This window comes from Mus caroli, chromosome 6, assembly GCF_900094665.2.
Source record: "Mus caroli chromosome 6, CAROLI_EIJ_v1.1, whole genome shotgun sequence".
Taxonomy (NCBI): domain Eukaryota; kingdom Metazoa; phylum Chordata; class Mammalia; order Rodentia; family Muridae; genus Mus; species Mus caroli.
In genome coordinates, this window is record NC_034575.1 from 97,090,162 (window position 1) to 97,113,146 (window position 22,985).

Genomic DNA, 22,985 nt, shown 5'->3' on the forward strand with positions numbered 1-22,985 from the left:
CTGGCCGCTCTATAGAGCGCTCAGTTGTCATGGAGCTTTTGTGACCCAGCTGCTTCAAACACATCGCAAGACCATCAACAGCTATTTAGACTCTCAAAATCGAGCACCGGAGAGCTGCCTGGAAGCACATTTCTTAAGAGAGTTAACAGAACATCTCCGGAGAAGTGGGCAAGGCAGGCGTAGGCGGAACACAAACACACACAGACATTCCCGATTCCTGCCCCAGGAAGGATGCCGAATGCCGCCAGGTGAGTACCGCAGGATAACCTGCCGCGCGCTGTTACCTGGCAAACTTCATAGAGTAATTTGTACTGCTCCTCTTGCTTCTGTGCGCTGCACAAGCTGCATCCCATGTTTGGAGGAATGTCAAAGAAAGCCTTTAGGACCTCCAGCGCCCGGGAAGCCACTCCCTCAGCATGCAGGCATTGAAGGGCTCTCTGAGAGCCTCAGGTGAGTCAGGCAGCTACAAAGCCTCACACGGGCATGGCTTTCTGAGGCTGCAAAAACAACTCTCTGCTTCCTCCACGCTTCCTTTCCTTCCCTCACAGCATCCACGCAAGCACGCGCACGCACGCACACACAGGGACACACACTCACACATACACTCACACACACACACACTCTGCTCCCTCCTCAGAGTGACTCTGGCAGCTGGATTGTGGTCCAATGCACACGCTATATATACTGCTGCTCATGCATATTAATCAGCTTCCATTGACTATTCATAACAGACAATGATACAGAAGCTATAATTGCCAACTATGACAGTTGAAATTTCTCTAATTAACAAGCAAGTGCTCCAGTGGTAGGGAATAATAAAAAGACACTAACAATTTTGCAAGCCATTTTCTGGCAGTTACAAATAAACATGACTGCATTTTTTTTTTCCAGCAGGGTCTCTTAGGATAATCCCTAATGCGTTTCAGCTAAGTAGAAATTCATTTTTAAATATATCATAAAATTTCTGATGATATAAAATGTATTTAATGCTGCAGATAATGATGGCACATAAACAGATTTTATGGAAAGGACATGTTTTGAATAATATTCCGATAATGTTTAGCCCTGTACAAAGTTGTAGGAGAAAAAAAAGATTTCACCTATGAATAAAATATACAAATGTAAATTGCAAGCAAGATCCGTGAGTATGTAAAGTAGCTAGGGGTGGTGAGGAGAGACGCTGCCCTACAGGGGAGCAAGCAGATATTATTACCAATATATGCTGCCAATCCCAAAGGCAGCAGAAACTTATTTGTCAAAGTGACCTGGAAGGAATAGAAGCTGCCAGCCTTGTGCCATCTCCTCAGCTATGCAGATGCCACAGATAATGCAGAGGTGACACTTCAGAGCCAATTGTCACTGGCTGGTACTACTTATGCTCTGGCAGCCCACAGCTACCCAGGCTTCTGTAGCTGTGCCTAGTGTTGTGTGTCAGGAAAGCATTAAGGGGCAATAGTAAAGGCAGAAGGAGATAATGGACAGCACTCAGGGGAGGGGGGAGGGGAGGGAGAGGGAGAGGGGAAAGGTAAGGGGAGAGGGAGGGGAAGGGGAGGAGAAGGGTGGGGGAGGGGTTCTGTCTTAAGACAATGTTTCTTGCTTCCCATTCAATCTCTGTCCCACTGAACCACTGGACAAGCTTCACAGATTTTTTTAAAACTACTTAACAACAACAACAACAACAACAACAACAACACCCAACCAACCAAACACTGGCTTGCCCTCTGCCTGAATGTAACACATAGGTGTTTCTTCCTTACCCCAAATGGCAAAGCTGAAAGTTCCCATACCTGCTTCCAGAGAGATCACCAACCCCCTCCTTTGATAAAGGGTGAACTGTCTGAGAAAGACTCCCACATCCCCTGTCAAGAGGTGTCATGGGAGTGCAAGAATAATGGCTCCTTTTTTTCCTGGGAGCCGAGACACACCTGAGATGTGAGTGAACCTGTCCCAATTAACTCCTACTTAGGCTGGTGGCCAACAGGTGGGCAGGGTCCTATTTCTCAGACAGAAAATGAGGTACTGCCTCTTGGCTGGGCTAGCTCACAGCTTTGATGGTTGGAGGGGAGGATGGCCACTTCCATTTTGGGTCCTTATCTGATGCTTCTGATCAGCTGGTACAAGAGGCAGGTATAGACTGGATTGGAGGGTGGGTCTGGGCTGGAGCTTTGATTGTCGGCTGTGGAGGATTCTGGGAAGGATCTTATCTATCTAGCAGCTTGTGGAGCCTCCTCCTCCTCCTCACCTGTAATGGTGGGCATGCTAACTAGCTGTCTTACAGAGCTAGGGAGTAAACAACCTGGAGAGGGTAAACCCCTCAGACACAAACTGGAGGTAGTACTTACCCATGCCCTTGTCCCTTCCCTACATCCAGCCCATCACTAAGTCTGGGCCTAAAAGCCCTCCGGTGACTTCTAATCACATTTGGATGAAAGCACAAAAATTTCCCCAGGGACTCAGAAGGCCTGGCAAAATTTGGTCCTTGCCTATCAATTAGCTGGCACTCTCCTCTTCCCAGCTCTGATTATCACCACACTCCAAACCACCCACATCCTTTCTGTGGATAACGGCTCTCTTTCAAAGCTGTTCTTCCCTTCTCTTCCTTATTAACACGTCACCCCATCTCTGCCCATAGGAACCTTGAGGAAAGCCTGTGCTAGGTCAGCTGCAGGCATCCTCTACCCATCGTGTTTGTCAAGGTGTCATATACCATATTCCTTTCCTTAAGGTGATATGTGTGCGCATGTGTGTGTGTGTGTGTGTGTGTATGCCCGTATGTCCACATGCAGAAGCCAGAGGTAGACATCCCATGTCCTCTTCTATAATTTCACACCTTAACTTTTAAAGTAGGGCCTCTTGCACTGAGCCTGGCGCTTGTTGTTTTGCCTGTGCTGCCCAGTGAGCCCAGCGATCCTCCCGTCTTTGTGTACCTGCTCCTACTCCAAGCATTGAGGGCTTCAATAATTCACAGCCACATCTAGCTGTTTCATGAGTGCTCAATCCAAACCCAGGTCCTCCTACTTGCCAGGAGCCATCTTCCAGTTCCTGGGATAACTTCAGAATCAGTGATGGTCCTGCTTGCAGATGGTTTACTGTGCCCCTGCAGGAGGCTTACGCTCCCTGACCCATCCCTAACCATCCTCCACCCACCCTTCTCACCATCCCTAACCCCAGGTACTCAGGAGCCACAGGTTGGCTAGCTGGATGAATAGGAGGAGAGCCACCTGCCAGCTCCACAAAGCCGTGAATGCCAGTGCAAGCTGCGAGCACCATTACAGAAAGCATAGTGCCAGGTGTCCGGAAAGGGAAGGCATGTTGTCATGGCTGACTCCCCGCTTCTAAAGTTACAAGGACCCCTGGCTTCACAGTCTTTCTTTGTTTACTTACTTTCAAAGAACCACAAATAAACTTTGAAGTGAATGGAAGTTGAGTTGTTAGAGAAAAAAAAATATATATATGAGATATGTTATATTATATATTATATGCATCTTGTTATGTATTTTTCAAGTTATAATCTCAAGCTGAGAGAGTTGTAGTAAACACTCCACTGGACTTCAGCACAGTGCCTGATAAACACTGTAGACTTGGGAGCATTTTATAAGCTTAAAAATGTTGAAGCAAGTTGTAGGTGCACCCCTGTAATTCTAGCACTGAGGCAGGAGGACTGCCACAAGACTATGGTCAGCCTGAGGTATATAACAAGACACAGTCTTAAAAGAAAGTCAGAAAGTATCAGGGTATTGATGTAACCATCAATATTTACCAGATATAATATATGCAAGCAATCAGAAACTTAAAAGTCATTTGTTCATTAATTCATTTAAAAATAGCAGTAACTGGCTGGGAACACAGCCCAGTGAGTTAAGTGCTTGCTATATAAGCACAAGGACCCAAGTCCTCAAGTGAAGCTGGGTGTGGAAGCACACATCTGAACCCCGGAGATCTTCTGATGAGATGGGAGGTGAAAGCAGGAGACATCCCAGGGTTAGTTCATGGTTACCTAGCCTGGTGTACACAGCACCAAACAACAGTTTCAAACAGGGTAGAAGATGAGCCGACTCTCTGTGTCTCTGTCTGTCTGTGTCTGTCTTTGTTTCTGTCTCTCTGTCTCTGTCTCTCTCTCTCTCTCACACACACACATACATACACACACAGTCGTAACAAACCCACAGCATGTTAATATAAAGAACATAATAGAAAGAAATGACTATAGTTTCTAGAACAGGAGTTTTAGAGGGGAAGGGCAGCATTTTTCATTTTACTAAAGTTCTCTGGTGTGTAGCATCCTAGGAGACAGCAGTTTATCTCAGTTGCTGCTGTAACCAATGCATGTGCATCATGTAGCTACTAGAAAATGCCAATGGACTGTCTACTACTACAAGAACACCAGGCAGAGAGGGAAACCATACTCCAAACTCTCAGGCAAATGCATTTGACCTTGTAGATGCTGAGAAACGAGCATCCAGGGCCCTGTGGGTGCCCATGCCTCGTTCTGAAAAACGCTGTCTCAGAAGAACATTTCAGTGAGCTGGGTATCACACATCTCCTGCTGACAGTGGGCACGGGGAACAGAGACTACACCAGACTAAGCTCTACACTCATTCTTGGTATTAAAACATCACATGGAATTAACAACGCAAACCTCTCATGTATCCACAGTGCCTAAAACGAGACTAAGTCAACGTCTGTACCGAGTGCCCTCTATTTGGGACAACTGCCTAGCACACGCACAACACAGTCTCATTTTCAAAGTCTTGATAATGGAGCCCGTAAGCATCACGGTCTATTCTGAGAGAGGTTCGCTAAAGCATTGGGCCACACTGACCCTGGTGACAGTGTGAGGACACATACTGTTAAAGCCTGCAAGGGAAAAATGAAAAACTGCATGTTGCACAAAGGCGTACACTGGTGGAGATACTGCCTTATCTAAAAACCCTAACTCGCTCGCCAGAGCACTGGACACTTTTCTCCGCTTACCCTGTATCATCCCACTCCTGCCTCTTTCTGCTTTTGTGGAAATTAAAAAATAAAGTGCAAAGAAGGGTCAGCAAAGATCGCTCAGTGAGACAGAGGAGCCCGTTTGAAATCATTGAAGGGGCCCAGGGCATGTCTGTAGTAACTGGTCTTTGAAAATCTATAGATCACTGGGGATTCTGCTGGCTCATTCCTTTGTCACTTTGACATCAGCCAGAGTTATTTAGGAAGACTTCAATTGGCCTGTGCTAAGCCTGTGGTGCATTTTCTTAATTGATGTTAGAGGACCCAGCCCACTGTGGGCAGGTGTCACCCCTGGGCTAGAAGGAAGAGGGCAGAGCAAGCCAAAAAAAGCAGCATTCCTCTATGGCCTGAGTCAGTTCTTTGCCTTGAGTTCCTGCCTTGATTTCCCTGAATGGTGGATTCCAAGCTGTGAGATGAAATCAACCCTTTCCTGCCCAAGTTGCTTTTGGTCTCGGTGATTTATCATAGCCATAAAAACCTTCACTAAGACGGGAGTGCTACTCTAGGTCATCGGGTGTGGATGTGAACTCACCTGAATGTAACTGCTGAGTAAGCTCTCTAAAGGGAGCATATTGTTTTCTGCAAACAAACTGCGTTACCTTGTCTGGTACCTGAAATAGGATCTTCTCATAGTCTCTACTGTATAAAAAAAATGCATTTCTCATCAGACTGTGCACAAAAGCTTCCCTATGGACTTCCTGGACAAGAGTATAAATGGATGTGGGATGATGGGGCAATGAGGCAGGGCAATGCCACACAGAGCATGTGTTATCAGTGTGCAGGAGGACAGAAATGTCCTCCCCAAGCCTTCCAGCTGATTGGCCTGATCCTAGAGCCTTGGCCCTTCCCCAGATTGTTTTTCACTTCTTTTCAGATCACACCAACTTGTCTTCCCCATCATTCTAATTTCCTTCTTCTTTCATATTTTATTATACATCATGGCTAGCATATTCACCACACACACACACACACACACACACACACACACACACACACACACACACATCAACATACATCTAACAAGTTGACCATAGCACAAGGTACAAGTTCTCCATCCACCCAGGGGCCAAGCCCTTCTATTTGTCCCCATTGCTTCAGCTGCTGGGGAACAGGCACACTGGTGTCTGGCAGCATTTAACTGAGTTAGATGCTGCATTCTCTGCCTGAAGCACCCAACTTCACGTCCATTATTCTGCCTCTTGACCTCACCTCCCTTGTCACAGCGCTATCCTACAGGCAATGGTGAAGCTAGCCTGTGTCTCCGTCACTTTCCGCCTCCTAGCTTAGAACTCTTCTAGGACCAGATCCTGTGTCTCACTCAGATCACAATGCTCAACTCTTCCCTGTGAGGATGCTCATTGTTTACCTAATAAACAAGTTCAATATCAGATACAGCACAAGGGTCTGAACTCTTCAGGATCTCGCTTTTCTGAGGAAGTTGAATATTGAGCCAACAAACAAATATTCAACATGGACAAAAGGATTGGTTCCACAAGAAAGTTAAGGCCGAAAGCTTGGGAAAGATGTCTTTTCTGCCTTGGGTAGGAGGATTATTCTTATGAACCCTGTATACCAGTTTTGGCCCAGGACTCAGTCAAAGTCTGAGGAAATGGTTTAGTGACTTCTGGTTAACCCTCAGTAAGACAAGGCAAGTTTCTGATAGCTTACCTGAATCACAGTGAGTGGTCCCTGGGCTTGATTGAGAGCTAGAAAGTTGTTTGAAAAACAAGAATGGAAAGATAATATGTTCAAAATTATCAGCCAACACCAAAGAGATGACTTGAAGTCATATGCAAGAGCGTCTGAGTGTGGTTTTGTTTCTGAGAAGCTCTCTCTGTGCAGAACATCAGCTCAGGATCCCACGTCTCATTTTAAACAATGAAAAGAATGTTTTTGTTTTTTCCTCGACAAATTGATTGAGGGGCTGCTGTCTCAAGGGCATTTAGGAAACTCAGGATATGCTGGCTGTTGGAGATTGACAGGTTCCTGTTTGCACTTTAAACTCCTGGAGATGCTGTGTTCAGCAAAGAGGTTGTGTAAGGGAAAAGGCAAGCACACTGCTGAGTATGTACCACAGCTGCCTTCGAATGAATGTCGTACAGGCAGATGAGCATCTGACTCCAAGACCTGCTTAACAGAACATAGAGGACAAGAATACAACTAAGGCCAGCAATAGGGGAGAGACACCTGCTATGTGCATGAGATCAGCAGAAAAGATCTCTAACTGCTCTCATCAACAGAAAGACCAGGTTACCTCATGTCCTTGACCTATAGGGTCACCCCCGTTACATGCCTAGTCTTTGGACTGCCACAGCACATTATGATGGTTCCTGGATCTCTTCCTGTCATAGGTAACAGATGAGTGTCTCCATTCCCCACCTCCAGCTGGACTTGGAAATTCCTGAGAATGGATTCTCCTAAATACCTCTAGTGATCCTCAGCCCCAGAAGACCTTACAAAGCATGTGGGAAGAACAAGTTTGAGTTCCTACAAGGTCATCATGTGGGCTGTGGTGTGGGCATCTGGATAGGGCAGGGAAGAATGTAGAGATGACTCAGCCCAGTCTATGGAACAACTTGCAGAAGGGGTGATGAGCTCATAGCATCTTGGGAACAGGGCTCCTCTACCTTATGGAGGTAACAATCCCTTAGATCTAGAATGCACCTATTGTTTTGTAGGCCCTACCAAGATGGGCTATAAGCTGATATGGCTTGTGGACCATAACTGGCCAACATGGACATTTGAGCTTGAGAAATGGTTCTTTGATACTAATAGGAGGATGAGCCTGCGACCCTCACCACTCCACCCAGCCATTCCTGTTCAACCCTAATAGGAGCTGTGGCTGAAGGAGTCAGAGTAAGGTGTCCAGTCACACTCAGAGTGCACCTGGCAGCAATGAGATCAGACTTTGATGGAACCCTAAGGCAGGTAAGACCTTGCCTGTCCATTAGGAATGCTGATGTATACAGCAGGCTTTACAGACTATCTTCTTGTTGGGAAAGGGCTGGGTCTGGTAAGGAAAACAGCTCAAGAAACACAATGTCCTCACAAAATGATCCTAAATCAACACATGTGAAGAGTGACCCTGCCAGCAGGACCGCACATGACTGGCCAGTATTCGTGATGTGTCTAATCTATTCTTCCAGACAGTTCTCCTTTACATGTATACTCAGAAGACCGCTGGGCCCACAGGCGTCTCTTCTGAGTATGGAGGGGTAAGAAGCATCTTCAGCTCTGCCTCTGGTCTCTGGGCTTAGGTAATGTGATGGATGTGTAACAGGCTCTGTTCTATATATAATGTGCGGAGGTGAGAGAGAGGCTCTGCGACCCTGCCTAGGCTCCTAGCCCACCTTGCCAGCACTCACAGGCCTGAAGAAATCCCATAGATGTGCTCCAACCCTTGGGCAGCAAGAAAGCCCAGGTGGGAGAAGAAGGGACAAATGAATCATGGGGACAGAGGAGAGATGGAAAGTAGAGGTCTGGGTATGAGTGGCAGGAGCCCAGACAGGAGCTCAACACCTTAGGTTCTGAAGAACTTATGCCATGCTTATAGAGGGCAGACTCTGAGGAGAGAGAAAGGCAAGAGACAGGGCGGCCAAAGCACAAGAGAGGGAAAAGGGAGAGACTTTGAGGACACTTGAAAACACTCCTGGTGCGTCCTGGAGATTCACAGAGTAACAAGCTTGTTAAGATCGTCCAGAGGACAACCAAAAGCTACAAAACCATGGTGGAGAGATAAGGAGGGTGTGGGGAGCAGGTATGACCTTATCTCATTATCTTACAAATTAAGTTAGGGTGTTTCAAACCAGATGCTGGACCACTGTCAGCATCTTCAAACAAGTTCTAATTAAATGGTAATTCTGAAAATCAGAAACATTTAAACATCAATAGTTGCAATCTAAAATACAGGTCTTTTTAAAAAAATTCTTTTGTCGCGTTCCTATGCTCTGGTTCACAGGACTTTGCATTCCCTTGTGGCGAACCTGAGCAGGAGCAGGGCAGAGCTGTTCCCTGGAACTCCAGAGCACAGAGCACCAAGGTGCCAGGTCTATGCACATCTGGCTCTATATTATGATATAAACACAAGGCCTCTGTCTAAGGCCACAGGTGGCAGGTAGACCACTGGAGGGAGACTGTGTCTTCTGGGAGCTTCTTCCAAGGGAGAGTGTGAGAACTTCACTGTTCCCAGCCTGGTTCTGTCATAGCCCAGGGCTGCAGAGAGTGAGTGGCAGAGGTGTCTGCTCATGATGGAAAATGAAGCCTTGTTTCACCCTTCCACCCATTCACTCAGCATCCTTACTCATCAGCCACTGTGAACCAGACACCTTTGTTTAGGGATTAACACAGCACACGGTCCCTGTCCTCATGCTTCCATGGGGTACAAGCTGCTTTGGCTAAGATGATGGATGCTTTCCCAGTTGTCATACACTGTCCACTGCTCCTCAGCATAGGTGACACGTCTGCAGTGTCTCACCCTGTGAGGTCTTCCCATTTCTCCTTCGTGATGTCCAGTTATAGGGAGCTGCCCCAGGTACTATTTATGAAATTGTTTTCTTTAAATTTGCTCACTTGATTTTACTTATGCTTTTGAAATAAAACCTAATCCCCATGATGTAGAAAAATAAAACACTTGCAACGTGTGAAAAATACTACATAGCAATTGTGTGAATGTGAAGACAAGAAGGCTCACCCTATGCCACATAATACTGACAGCTTGATGTGTTTGTTGGGCAGAAGGAGTTCCCCGTTGTACTGAATTCCAGCCTCACTCTGACTTTCCCCACACTGTCTCACCAGCTCTATATGTTTGGCTTCCAGAACCAGTTTCTTGTTTTTCTTTCTGAAGGATGTCTCGAACCTTCCATTTCACCATCCATATGTAAACTGGCATATCTTCTCTTGCCTTTGCATGCTGCAGCCTGAACTCCATCCTTCAGCTTCCACACGTATATTAAAGCCAACCCCAGTTTCATCCTCAAAACTGGTCTGAAGCTCCGCAGTATCTGCAGGTATTTGCATCCTGCCACCTTCTTGAGGCCTGGCCTTCCCTCTTCCCAACCATTTAATTCAAGTAGGCAAAGGTGAAGAAGCTAAGGGTTTAGGACAGAATGGCGTCCGGGGCCAGCCTTAACTAGGAGAAGAACTTTAAGTTCCTGAAGTCAAGGACCAACACAAGGAAGAACTTGCTGAGCAGAGATGATCCTAGAGCTTTCAGACACGAGGCATAGGCAAAGTCCTCCAGAACTGTGCACTTGAAGGTGGATGGAGGATGAGAAAGGAGTGATGCTTGCGGAAGAGACTGGTGATGCTAGGGGGAAAGGTTGGACAGAGAGAAAGGGTAGGGCTGTGGAGATGGCTCAGCCAACAAAAGCTTGCTGCATAAGTATGAGAGCCTGACTTTGAACCCTAGAATCCTGTAGAAAAGCTGGGCACAGTGGCATGTTATCCTAATCCCAGTGCTGGTGAGGCAAAGCAGGCAGACTCCTGAGACTCACTGGATAGCTCGCCTAGCCAAACTAGCAAGATCCTAGCCAGTGAGACTCAGTCTCACCCCCAACCCCCCTGCATCCCAACATGGCTTGTGTCTTGAAGAATGATACTCAAGGTTGTTTTCTGATATCACATCCATATGTGCACATGTACAGACACATGAACATACACACAGGCACATAAGCGAACATATACACAGAATGGAAAAATGGCACTAGGTTAGAGGCAGAGCGAGCTCAAATATGAATTTTGAACTGGGCACCCAACTGGCAAACGGCTTTGTGTTTTCTTCAGTGGCTCTCAGATGAAGTCAGAGCTCCACTGGATATGTTGACAGCTTTCCCCTTTGGCCGGATGCTGGAATTCAGGACATGTCCCCATAGTAGACTGTTCTTTTTATGAGCTTGGAATTGAGTCATGGCCCGCTCGCTTGCTCATCTGTGAGGTTTGAAGAAGCCAGGTAACAGTACGGGGTGGGACATGCATTAGCTGGGTGACTTGGGCATTAAACAGAAGCTGGCTCGGGAGTTTAAAACAGCTCTGCTCAGAAGATAAACAAGAAGAACTAAAGACACTCACTGGGGGAAAAAGCTGCCAACTGAGGCTTCATAATTCACTTCTACCTATGAGGTTCAAGTACCATCAAGTCTGAAATTACTCGCAAAGCTTCTACCCTGGATTTACTTTCTATATAAAACAACACTCAAAGAGTAAGTTAGGAAATGCCACTGAGACCAGTGATGTGTTTCCAGAGGGAGATTCTGCCAACAAATCAACAACACTAATTTTTTTTTTAACATTCTCTGGGAAAATATAACAATTTAGTATGTTTGTAAAACTGGATAAGCACCAGTGATGTCGTCCTTAACCTTAAAAAAATACAAAAAAACCCCAAACCAGATATATGTGTGTCTAAACGCTAATAAAAGTTTCCTACCCTATAAATGGGGCAAAGTTGAACACTAGATCACAGGCAACACACTCACTTTAGGATTCTGGTCTTACCACCAGAGCCCAGAGGCAGGGAAAACGGAAGTGATTTAGAACAGTCTCTGGTAAGATACATTTGATATTAGTGGGCTTGCTAAAGCGAAACAGTAATACCGGAGAGATACAAAGGCTTGCAAGCCATTAGAGTCGTCCAAATGGAAGGAGGCATGGACAACAATGACATCTCTCAGGTGAGCTGCCTGTACAGTGTGTGCTGGCCAATATCAGTTAGAAAGCCAACGAGTGGGTGCTCTAAAACTATAATTCAGGTTGTGGAAGGAAGAGAGGAATGGTAAGGCCGTTTCACCATCTCCCTTTCCCAGCAGGGGAGACCCCCAGATCAGTGAATTCTGCCTAACTTGCTATGGACTTCCCTTCAAGTGAGCCATGTTATTACAGGAAATGGACCCGATTTCACAGGTGTGTATGGATACTGAGTACTTCTTCAAAGACTTGCTTGGGTAAGGCCTACCATCCCCACCCTCTCAATCAAACCACCCCATCAACTAATTATTACCGATGCCTTGTGATCTCTAGAGCACTAAGGCACCATCATTTGATATACCATGGAGTGGTATAACTAAAGAGGAAACATGCAGGGGTCGAGGAATGTGAGCTATAAGCACACTGTCTTATTAGCATCTTAAAGGCTTCAGTTGTTAGTACCTTTCTTGTAAGAGCAAACCAAACAACTCCAAAGACATTCTCAGCCTAAGTTAAGAATTTTGAACGGAGCATAAATAATTAAACTCTCAGTACCCTCTTCCTAGGTCCATCCATTGTCTATGGAGCCAGCCATGTGCGCTGAGAAAAGAACCATGACCCAGGGTAGTGCAAGTGGATGGAGAAACAGATTGCTTCTGGACATGAGAAACTCCCCACCTGATGGAGAGGTGGGGAGGCTCATGGAAGGAGGAGGCACATACGGAGCGAGCCACACTGTAGCACTGCATGTTCTCCATGTCTGTGTCTATAGTATCCCCTACCCACTGCCCCACGAGCCGCTGTCTCCCACAGCATTTCTTCCCTACTCCTGCCAGCTACGTCGTGACAGCACTTTGGCAGGATTCTTGGCTGATTCTGATTGGCACGGGCTCCATCTTCCAGCTCCATGCCAACCCCCTGAAACGCAGCAGGCTTTTTGTGGTCCCTTTTAATTCCGTGTTCTTGCACAGTCTCTCCCGTCCCCAACCCCATGCTGGTTACCCAGGATATTAATTCTGTTTCTCATTGCCGTGGTAAAATATCTGATATAACCTAAGGAAGAGAGAGCCCTTTTTTATTCACAAGTTGACGCTGCAGTCCCTCATAAGGCAGCTAGCCAGGAAGCAGACTGAGAGGGATGCTGGTACTTAGCCTGAGTTTTCCTTTTCATTCACTCCAGGATCCCAGCCCATAGGCCGGTGCTGGTTGAGTTTAGGGAGGGTCTTCCAACCTCAATAAACACAGTCTAGAAAGTCCCTCATGGACATGCCCATGGATTTCTTCTCTTACATGATTCTAAATGCTGTAAAAGTTGTCGCTATTTATCATTACATTCAGACACACGGGCAGACCTTTACCTCCCTTCCCCCATCCTCCCAACAATATATATTTTGTTAGGTCTTAGTAGATCGCCATAGGCCCTGCTGGCCACACGTGCCGGCTCCCCTCTTTCTTCTTCTAAATAATGGGGTACATCTCAGAAATCACTACCTTTCTACACCACAGCATAATGCCTAACACAGATGTCAACTTTCCCTCCTCCTCTATCATCTCTGTGCACTCTCATGGAGAATATAGCAATTGGAACCGTCTGGTGCCATCCGAAGATACCTCTTATCGACAGACAAGCAAGGTCTAGCAAGGTCGGGCACCTGTGATTCAGAGTCAGGATGCTCCATTGCCAATCAGGCGCCAGCACAGGCTGTCTCCTCCTCAGCCAACATTTCATCTAGCCACGCAGGACTGAAGAATTACTCATATTCGATTACTCTGCAGAGGGTATGGCTCCTAGAACCAGTGGCAGACTTTTAGATTTCCCTTTTTCTCTTCTTTTCAAACTCCTGTCCATGTCCATTGTGGGTGACACACATAATATTTAGTTTTTTCCATCGAGAATCTCAGGGTTTTAGGAAGCCCACGGGCACATAAGCAAACTGTCTAAATAAGCTTTCAACGAGCCATGACAGATGCAGGAAAAACGACAAGACAAAGAATTGTCAGAGAATTTGTCTTTCAAAATACTAAATGCTGATCTAAACCTTATTTTCTCTTGGGGAAATATCATGGCCCGAAATAATTAGGAGAGAATTATTCAGATTTTGGATTGAAGCTCATGGGTGCAGTGATGGACAAGGAACAGGAGACAATATAATTGGTGACCACCCTGCGAAGATGTTCCTGGTGCTTGTCAACTCAAGCTGAAGAAGCCATGGGGACACCCGACAGGACATGTCTACACCTGCTGTACCATCACAGTGAACAGCCATCACCATGGCTACCACAACCCAGTTTCCAAGGCCAGAAGAGACCTTCGCATTCATCTTGGGAAGCGGGGCAGCTGGATGAGCAGGGCTGATTTCTACGGGCCTTTGAACTTCTGATTCTCCTATACTTCTTTGAGTCTCATTTTAAGCCTGGTCTTTGCAGAGGTAGGGGAGGAGATCACAGATAATTAAAGCTGAAAATATTCTCATTTTGTGATGGGGCTAACAAGTGAAACTCCGGGTAATGATGTAATCCAACTTGTCAAAAAGGAAAATGAAAAGAGAAGACAGAAGGCAGGACAGAGCCTGGGGACCTGTGTGCCATGTCATCTTCTAATTAACTAACTGATCCTTTAAACTGTCAAACTCGGCGAGACACTCTATGGCCTGGCGTCTGATTAATATTCATACTTAGGCATAGGATGCTCTGATTTAGGTCCCAGTGGTTGTAGTTAAACATCAGTCTTTAAAAAAAGAGAGAGAAAGAAAGACCTGCCTGGCAATCGTAAGTGTCCAGGTTTTACATTCATAGGAAAATGAAAGGAGACCACCCTGAGGTCCCTGATCCACAGCAAGAACAAATCCCCACGGATCCATATTGATCTGTGAGTTATGATGAGGACTTGTATATTGAAAAAATAATTATTTTGCCTCTTTTTTCTGGCAGCCACCTTGTTAATCACACTTGTGCATTATTGTTAAATACGCGAACAGCACCCGTAAACTAACATAGCATGTGGTAATATAGCCAAGCTTTTGATTTCAAACAAAAATAATTGAATATATAATTTAACCAAATCAAGCTTGATCATTTAGTTGAGCTGTCACTAGTAGTCACCTTGACTTTTTGTTCATACAACTTAAGCTCCAAACAGATACTATAATACTGACGTTTACTGACACGCAAAAGATGTTTGAGCCCAGTGTGTGAGATGTGACTATAGCTGCTGAGGAAACATGGTGGACAGTGACAAAACCAGGCACCTTAGGAGGGCTTTTCCTTTACTGGCTTTATTCTTTATTTATTAAAGTCCTGACAAAGATGAAAACAAGTCAGCCCAATCTATTACATTTGCTTTTAGGAACTATTTCTTAAAATTATTTTGGATTAAACAAGTATGATATAAGGTAAATCCAGGGTGTAAATCCATTCTATAGTGCCCCAGGACTATGCTGGCAATCCACCAATCCCATCAACTCTTCTATCCTGTCTCCTGTAGAGCTTATTCAACAGTCTCAGCTATTGTTATGTTATTGCCAAACTATTTCAACTTACAGTAAAAAAAAATGGGGAACACAGGTAATAAACACACAAACTGAGATTATAAATCATAAACATACCAACTCTAAATTATATGACTTGGGGTATTCTCTGTAATCCACAGACATTGAACCCTAAGAAATATTAATACACTCCAGTCATTTTCATTGATGGAAGATGGCATGTAGACATAATGCAGAGATACCTAGTTCTAACACAGAGAGGAGGGGGTTCCAGATTGAGCAGACATAAAGGTCAGGCTGGTTCAACTCCAAGAGCAAATTCCTTTAGGCTTGTTTGTATTTCTACTAACCAGTACAGGATGAGGAGGACAACCATCCACCAATACCATCATGGCTGTTCTGGGTCACGCCCACCTGCAAAAGCCCAGCTGTGATGGGTTGCTCAGGAAGGATTGGCAAGTGTCTCAACTCTTTCTGCTCTCTTGGAGGAGGCCATTAATATCAAGGACCAGAAAACTCCTCCCTGGCACTCAGTCATCTCTGGGATTTCAAGGATTTCTTACACTTTTATAAAATCAAAAACAGAAACCAAAAAAAAAAAAAATCATAAAGAAGCTGTCACAATCCAAATGTCACACATACCCACCTCCGCTCAGAGTGGAGCCCCCAGAGGACCTACCGTTGTCACTGCTGGTCCGGGCCTGTGAACTCCCTGTCAGGAGGGAACCACCACCAAGGCAGGGGCATCTCACTTCAGAGGCAGTGTAGGTACCCTGCTTGCCAGGTGGTACCCTGTGCTGTGTTCCTCTGAGCTGCAAATCCCTCTTGAGGTGGGGAGCAGGCTCCCGGGACACCGAAACTGGCTCAGCTCCACAGGCAATAAAGTAATTAATGGTGTCTTTCAGGGCAAGCGCAGTAAAAAAAAAATAATTGCTCTCCAATTTTTTTACTGGTAATGAATGATTGGTACAGTCAATATTTGTGTTGTTGGGAGTGGGTGTGTGGATAGATGTGTGAGTGGGATGGAGAGGGAAGTCTTAGGGATGCAAATACTCAAACCAGACTATCAGTTCCCTGACCGACTCTAAACTGCAGACCACAAACACCAGAGAACACGGGACACGGAAGACAGCGCACCACCTAATCCAACTGAGGCCAAAGTCTGACACTTAGGACACAGTGCAAAGATACTCCAAATAGGGTCAAGTAAAGAGAATAAATAAGTGGGATTTAAGAAAAAAAAATGCTTAAGCTAAATTGGCTTCAGAGACCAGGCTGAATTACCAGCTACCTGGCTCTTATGCCTTGTCTAGCACCATGCTCATTGTGTCAAAACATAGCTCCCTCCCGGTTCTCAAAGGAGCACACAGCTTGCTGACGCCAGGTGACTCCACCCCTTGTAATCACTTCATGTTCTCTATGAGGTCATCAGCTTTCTCTCTATTCACAGACACAGAAGCTTCTCACCATGCAGAGCTCTATAAACAACAGATTGTAAGATAAACACACTCTAGCTGCTCCTCGGGAAGTTGCTTCACTGTGCAGTAGAGGCCCTGCACTCCTGTGTAATACGGAAAAGGACACTGTGAGCATTGAACCGAGTCAGATCGGTACCAGGACACAGAGAAGTGGTCTGGATTTGGGGGGGGTGTGCTTGCCAGAGGATTTGGTGTAGCCATGGACATATTGATCCCAGGCCATAATACTATTTTGACTCTGATGGAAGAGGAAACATGGCTTGCTGGCTACAGGAAATAAAAAAAGAAAATTTGATCTTAAACTATCACCCCAAAATTTGGGTGAATCTTGGTTAGCTGTGGAGAAGCGATTCCAGGACTCTTGGTGTATACCAGTCTGTGGATGCTAAGTTCCTTACATAAAATATGTAGTAATTGTGCATAATACCCTCTACATATTCTCCTGTATACTCTGATTACTGATATACTGAGCTGTAATGCTATACAAATAGTTGCTACACGTGCTGTTTATGAGATAACAAGAAAAAGTCTGTACATATTTAGTACAGATCCATTTGTGTGTATGTGTGTGTGTGTGTCTGGAGATCAAATCCAGGGCTTTGCAGACTCTAAGAAGCATTCTATCATTGAGATAGACCTTCACCCAGGGAAGGACATATGTGTGCAGACTCGTGTGAGTCTAGACGTGTGCACACCCTGGCATGTATTTAAAGGTCAGAGGACAATCTCGGGTGTCAGTCCTCACCTTCCACCTTGCCTGAGGCTGCGTCTCCATGGTTTGCTGCTCCTCCCTGCTAACTGACTGGGAAGCCCCTCAGGATTGTCTTCTTTCTTCTTCCCCTCATGGTATAAGAACTGGAACTACAGATGTGTGTACAGCTGGGCCTGCATAGTTAGGTTCCAGGATTAGAACTGAGGTTCTTATGCTTGTGTGGTAAATACCTCATCCACTGAGGTCTTGGCCCTGGATTTAGTTTTTTGTTTGCTTTTGTTGTTGTTTCTTGTGTCTGGTACGATCTGTGATTGGCTCACTGCATGGATAGGTTACAGAGAGGCAGGATAAGAGACTATCCAACTGCAAAGAAAGACATAATAAAGATACTAGGCTAGTAGTGCTATCTATAGCCACAGTGGGGTGAGTCGAGGGTTTTAAACTGGAACAAACTTCACTCCCACCAACATGATGACAAGCTTTTGATGTTTCCTCCAGGGACCTGCACATTAGTTACATTCCAGAGTTCTTTAAAACTAGCATGGCAGTATATACTTTAAGGGTAGAAATATATTCTATTTAAATTGGCTTTTCCTACCACTCCACTAATGGATCTGAACATGTACAGATTATGACGGAAACTCCATGCTCACCAAATAACAGTATTTAGGCCAAGGCACATCTTTGGGAACAGGCTTCTAGAATCATCTAGCTGGTGCTCTTACTCAAAACTGATTTTAATACTTATAATTCGAACACATATACTTCCTTTTCTTTCTCTATAGGGTACTCCATTTTACTTGGTTCCAAATGTTAAGCAGCCATGGCACGATCTCCAAATGATACTCATGTGCCACTAAGTGGATATGGATGAGTAAATGCCTTTTATAAGATATTCAGGAGGGAAGGGCTCTCGCCAAGCTTTCAAACGAAATTCTTTAACTGGCCACAGCTCTGTTGTTTAAAAAGTCATCTGCAGTTGTCCTTAACTTGTTCTTCTGCATAATTCATTGGGCAGCTGTCAAATATGTGTGTGTCCCCCTCCCCCTGTCTCATAACTAACATCCGTACAGGGATACGTGAGATAGGAAATGGGCTATGAACAAACGGACACTGGGCCATTGAATAAATGGGAGACAAAGAGAGCAAGGATGAGAGACAACAAGGTAGGGAGAAGAAAGCTCTCTCTTTTCACCAGCAGGTGGGCTCAGCGGTGAACCCACAGCTACAGAAACGGACTTACTCCATAGAATGCCCTGCTCTGCACCACGGCTACCATGGTCTTTCTTTCCAAGCCATGATTGCGCCCTACTTTAAAGATGTATATCACTGACATATAATTGTATGCAACCCAAAGGTTTTTCAGCGCCAAGTGTATTGATACTATAATGTAAAACATAGCTCGAAGACCTCCCTTAGATTTCCCTGAAGAGAATGCCTCATTCCTGTAAGTGGGGTCAAATAATGCAGCTCATAAGGTTCCCTATGCAGACGAGGATTGATCTCCGTGTAAAGGCGCGCAGCATCGGGTCTAAGCTAACATGCTCATTCTGTTTGATCTCCTTCCATTTCCTGCATTGTACTCAGTGCCTCTTATCCCTGTCCAACATCAACAGGTCATTCAGAGAGGGGTCAGTGTCAGCCAATATAAATAACCATTATAAAACCTCTAGCATGCTTTAAATCAACAAGCAAAGTGGCCTATGCTGTTTAAAGTATAAATTCCAAATATTTTCATGGCAGAGGGTAGGCAAAGTCTACAAAAAGCACAGTTTAAAAAAAAATTAAGAATCAGAGTTAAATAATCCAGTCACAGTGAGCCATTCCAGTGCATGGTTCCCTATTTTAGAACCAGCTTACAAACAAATGTCCATATAGCCCTTCCTTCCCCTCTTGGAGAAGATAGCCAGCTTGGGTTTGAGGACCACAGGCACCCATGTTTCACAAGAGTTTCACACACATGGCTGACATTACCACCATGTTTATAAACCCAGGGAGGCTCAGCCAAGACTATAACAGCTAGAGAACTGGAAGAAACTCAGAGTGTGAGGAGGAGGTGACAGATCCCCCCCTCCTGCCTCTTTCTTTCCCTCACCAAAGCCTATGGACAAAAGGAGACCCTGTAACTACCACTAAGCGTGTCCAGAGATGGTCCTTGGGAGACAACCCCAGGGATGGAGCTGATGGGAACAGGCCAAGACTTACTGATATCTGTCTTGTGAAGAATACATGAAGCCCGTCCAAATTCCACATTCCTCTCCTTATTTTTCCTGTCTTACTTCTGTTGCTCCTAAACTCAGTCTGTATGCTCTCAGTGCACCATGAGCCTGGTAAAACAGTGCCTACACATGCTAAGGGGGACACAACCATGCAGAACATGCACAAGGATGACTAAAACCCTGTTAGAGCACTAGCTTTATCAATCGTGGAAAAAGTTGGCTGGGTATGGTGGCACACATCTTTAATACAGCATTTGGGAGGCAGAGGCAGAGGCAGGTGCATTTCTATGAGATTGAGGCCAATCTGGTCTGCATAGCAAATTTTAGGACAGCCAGGGCTACATAGTACGAGCCTGTCTAAAAGGAAAAAAAAAATAGGAAAAACAAAAGAGGCTCTAGAACAAGTTTGGAAAGCAAGGCTCATTTCACAGATAACTAAATACAATCGTTTTAATAACCATAAGCAAATGAGTCCACAATACCCAGGTTGTGTTTAACCTGAGGCCTGGGCTGTTTAAAGTCAAGGTTAGCTATGAATGTAACTCCAGGCAAAATTGTGAAACTGACTCAAAACTGTGTGTGTATGTGTGTGAACTGTTTTGTAACTTACTATGCACAGTTCTCAAGCATGAACTCTACAGGGGAAAGCTTCATGTTGCAATCTCAAAGGGTTAGACAAGTTTGAAAGAGGATGTTTATAAATTCCATCACTGCATATTGTCATACTGGGCAGGTTTAAGTCTCTTTAGATGCTTTTTAGCTGTTTCCATTTTGGTAGGGCTGACTTATCATTCATTGGAAATGTGTCTTGATTTTCTATCCCTTTCTGTAGCAGCTTTCTCCTGGAAGCCCAGCCAGTTCTGCACATTCTCCTTTGAGCTATCTGCTCAGGAATGCACATGTGCTTCCTGGTGGACTGAATGCATATATTTGGGAGTCTTCTTCCAGATTGTGAGGTAAGTTAGCTTTTATTAATAGGTAATAAGCAGCTTTTTATTTCAGTTAAAAAAAAGTCATCCCAATGACTGGCCAGTGACTACTTTCCCACTATGGTGATCTCCGCTGAGTTTCTCTAAGATCCACCCCATGAGTTACTTTCGTTACTCTTTACAGTGACTCCACAGGGCAACAACCCTCTGGTCCGCACTGATATTCCCATGTGTGGACAGAAAGGTGAGGGAATGACTCACGATGACTTAGAGCTAGAACCAGAAGTAACCTCAACAGATCCAGCAGCAGATCTGGGACCCTTTAATGCTTACAAGAAATGGCAGGCCTTTAAGAAATGGCCACTCTGCAATGCCCAGGCTTATGGAGCTATACATCAGATGCAGGAAGTCAAGGGACTCACCAACCTGCTACCTACAGTAATCTATTTTTGCCTATTGACGTTCTTGGGCTCCAGGTATAATAATTTCTGTTTTTCTCATTTATTCCACATATATTTTGCTTTAAATATGACACCCACTCTTAGTGTTCTGCTAAGGTAGAAGATATCACAGCTTAGGCCATGATATCCTGCCTTTCTCTAGTGTCAAGCAAATAAAATGTAAAACAAACAGCAGGCTTTCTTTGTTCTGTTTCCTGTTTGGCCTCTTGCAATCCAGGAGGATTTTGAACTCACTGTGTAGCTGAGGCCAGCCTGTAACTCCTGGTCCTCCTGCCTCCATCTCCCAAACGTTACTGTGTGCTGTTATATCCTGTTAGGTTTTTTTGAACTAGGCAAACTGTACATTTTTTTTTCAGTAAGCCAATTGTCCTCATCTGACTCCTTGCTAATTTTTCTGATGATATTTGACCAGAACAGGCTGATGTAGATAATTCCATGTCCATGGACCAAAAAAATAATTGATGACATCAGCATAGTTATGGGAATTAGACTTATTAGTTAATTATAAAACCAGTAGAGGGAGCACAAACCCTGCATAAATAATCCTCATTTCTGAGTGTCTTACAGAACAGCGGTTATGGAGATGAGAGAAATGTGCTTGAAGACTAAACGAGAAGTTCCAGAAGATGCTCCAAGTTTTCTGGGGACACTGTCCATAGAGTCTCAAGTATAAATGTTGGCTTCTCGTGGACCCATGATAATGAAAGATGGTGTGTGAATGAGTGCATGTATGCATGCATGCGTGTGTGTTCTGTTGCTTCATGGTGCTACACTCCCATGTGTGTTTGTTCACGGTGTATGTTGTGATTCACAGTGCTACCCTGTCCACTGGTGCAGTTATTACAGTCAGAGGGTGATAGTTGCAGAGCTGGCAAACACTTTCTTATTCATCCCCCATCAGCATGGGTTTCAACGTGCTTGTTCCAAACAAAATCTTAAATATAAGTGAGCCAGTTTTCTTTTAAGAGACAATAAAGATTTATGTTTGTGGGCGACTAAAGATTGGACAGAAGTAAAGTAGACTAGTGGCTATTGGTACAAAGAAAGAAAAATAAAATCATTCTTTAAAAAAACAAGAACCTGTATCAAGTACTGGGTGGGGGAGGACAAGAAAGCCTAAGTGGATGAAGACGATCGAAATACATTATGTGCATATATGGGAATATCAGAATGAAACTCACACTCTTTATGTGTAATTAAGAAAAACCAATCTGCCCTAAGTACTGCTAGTGTTTGAAATAAATGGTCACTATTTTTAAATTTATTCACAAGTTTTGTAATTGATATGGCTTATGTCTTCCACCAAAATAATGATGTAGAAACAGAAGATAAAAGGCATTTATTCGGGTTGGGAGGGAATTCAGGGCCAAAAACTCACAAGTAGTTCAACTCCTTAAAATTCAGGTGTAGTCAGATTAAATGATAGTACCACCTGATACAACGTAACATTTAACCCAAAAAATAAATACTGTAAATAACTTGATTTTTGTATTACACAGTTGTTTTCTCATCTTCCTATACTTCATGAAGGTAAAGCAGAGGGCAAATCAAATTACAGAATGCATCTTGAGTTGAACTATATGTGTTCTGATATTATTTTTCTATTAAAGATTAATGGTTACAGAGACAAAGTTTGGAGCTAAGACGAAAAGATGGACCATCCAGAGACTGCCCCACCTGGGGATTCATCCCATAATCAGCCACCAAACCCAGACACTATTGCATATGCCAGCAAGATTTTGCTGAAAGGACCCTGATATAGCTGTTTCCTATGAGGCTATGCCGGGGCCTGGCAAACACAGAAGTGGATGCTCACAGTCAGCTATTGGATGGAACACAGGGCCTCCAGTGGAGGAGCTAGAGAAAGTACCCAAGGAGCTGAAGGGATCTGCAACCCTATAGGTGGAACAACAATATGAACTAACCAGTACCCCCCAGAGCTCATGTCTCTAGCTGCTTATGTAGCAGAAGATGGCCTAGTCAGTCATCATTGGGAAGAGAGGCCCCTTGGTCTTGCAA

General features: G+C 44.7%; 1 protein-coding gene and 1 long non-coding RNA gene across 3 annotated transcripts in view; one reads left to right on the forward strand and one right to left on the reverse strand.

The window, feature by feature from the left end:
* Pdzrn3 (PDZ domain containing ring finger 3) overlaps positions 1-22,985 on the reverse strand; it is a 224,449-nt gene that overhangs the window by 49,112 nt on the left and 152,352 nt on the right. The window lies entirely within an intron of this gene.
* On the forward strand, positions 64-21,589 carry LOC115031322. Of its 2 annotated transcripts, none has more exons than XR_003836941.1 (3): positions 64-248; positions 20,409-20,532; positions 21,534-21,589. It is a non-coding gene; the product is annotated as an uncharacterized LOC115031322 (long non-coding RNA). The 2 variants fall into 2 exon arrangements; XR_003836942.1 differs by having other exon boundaries at positions 20,412-20,532.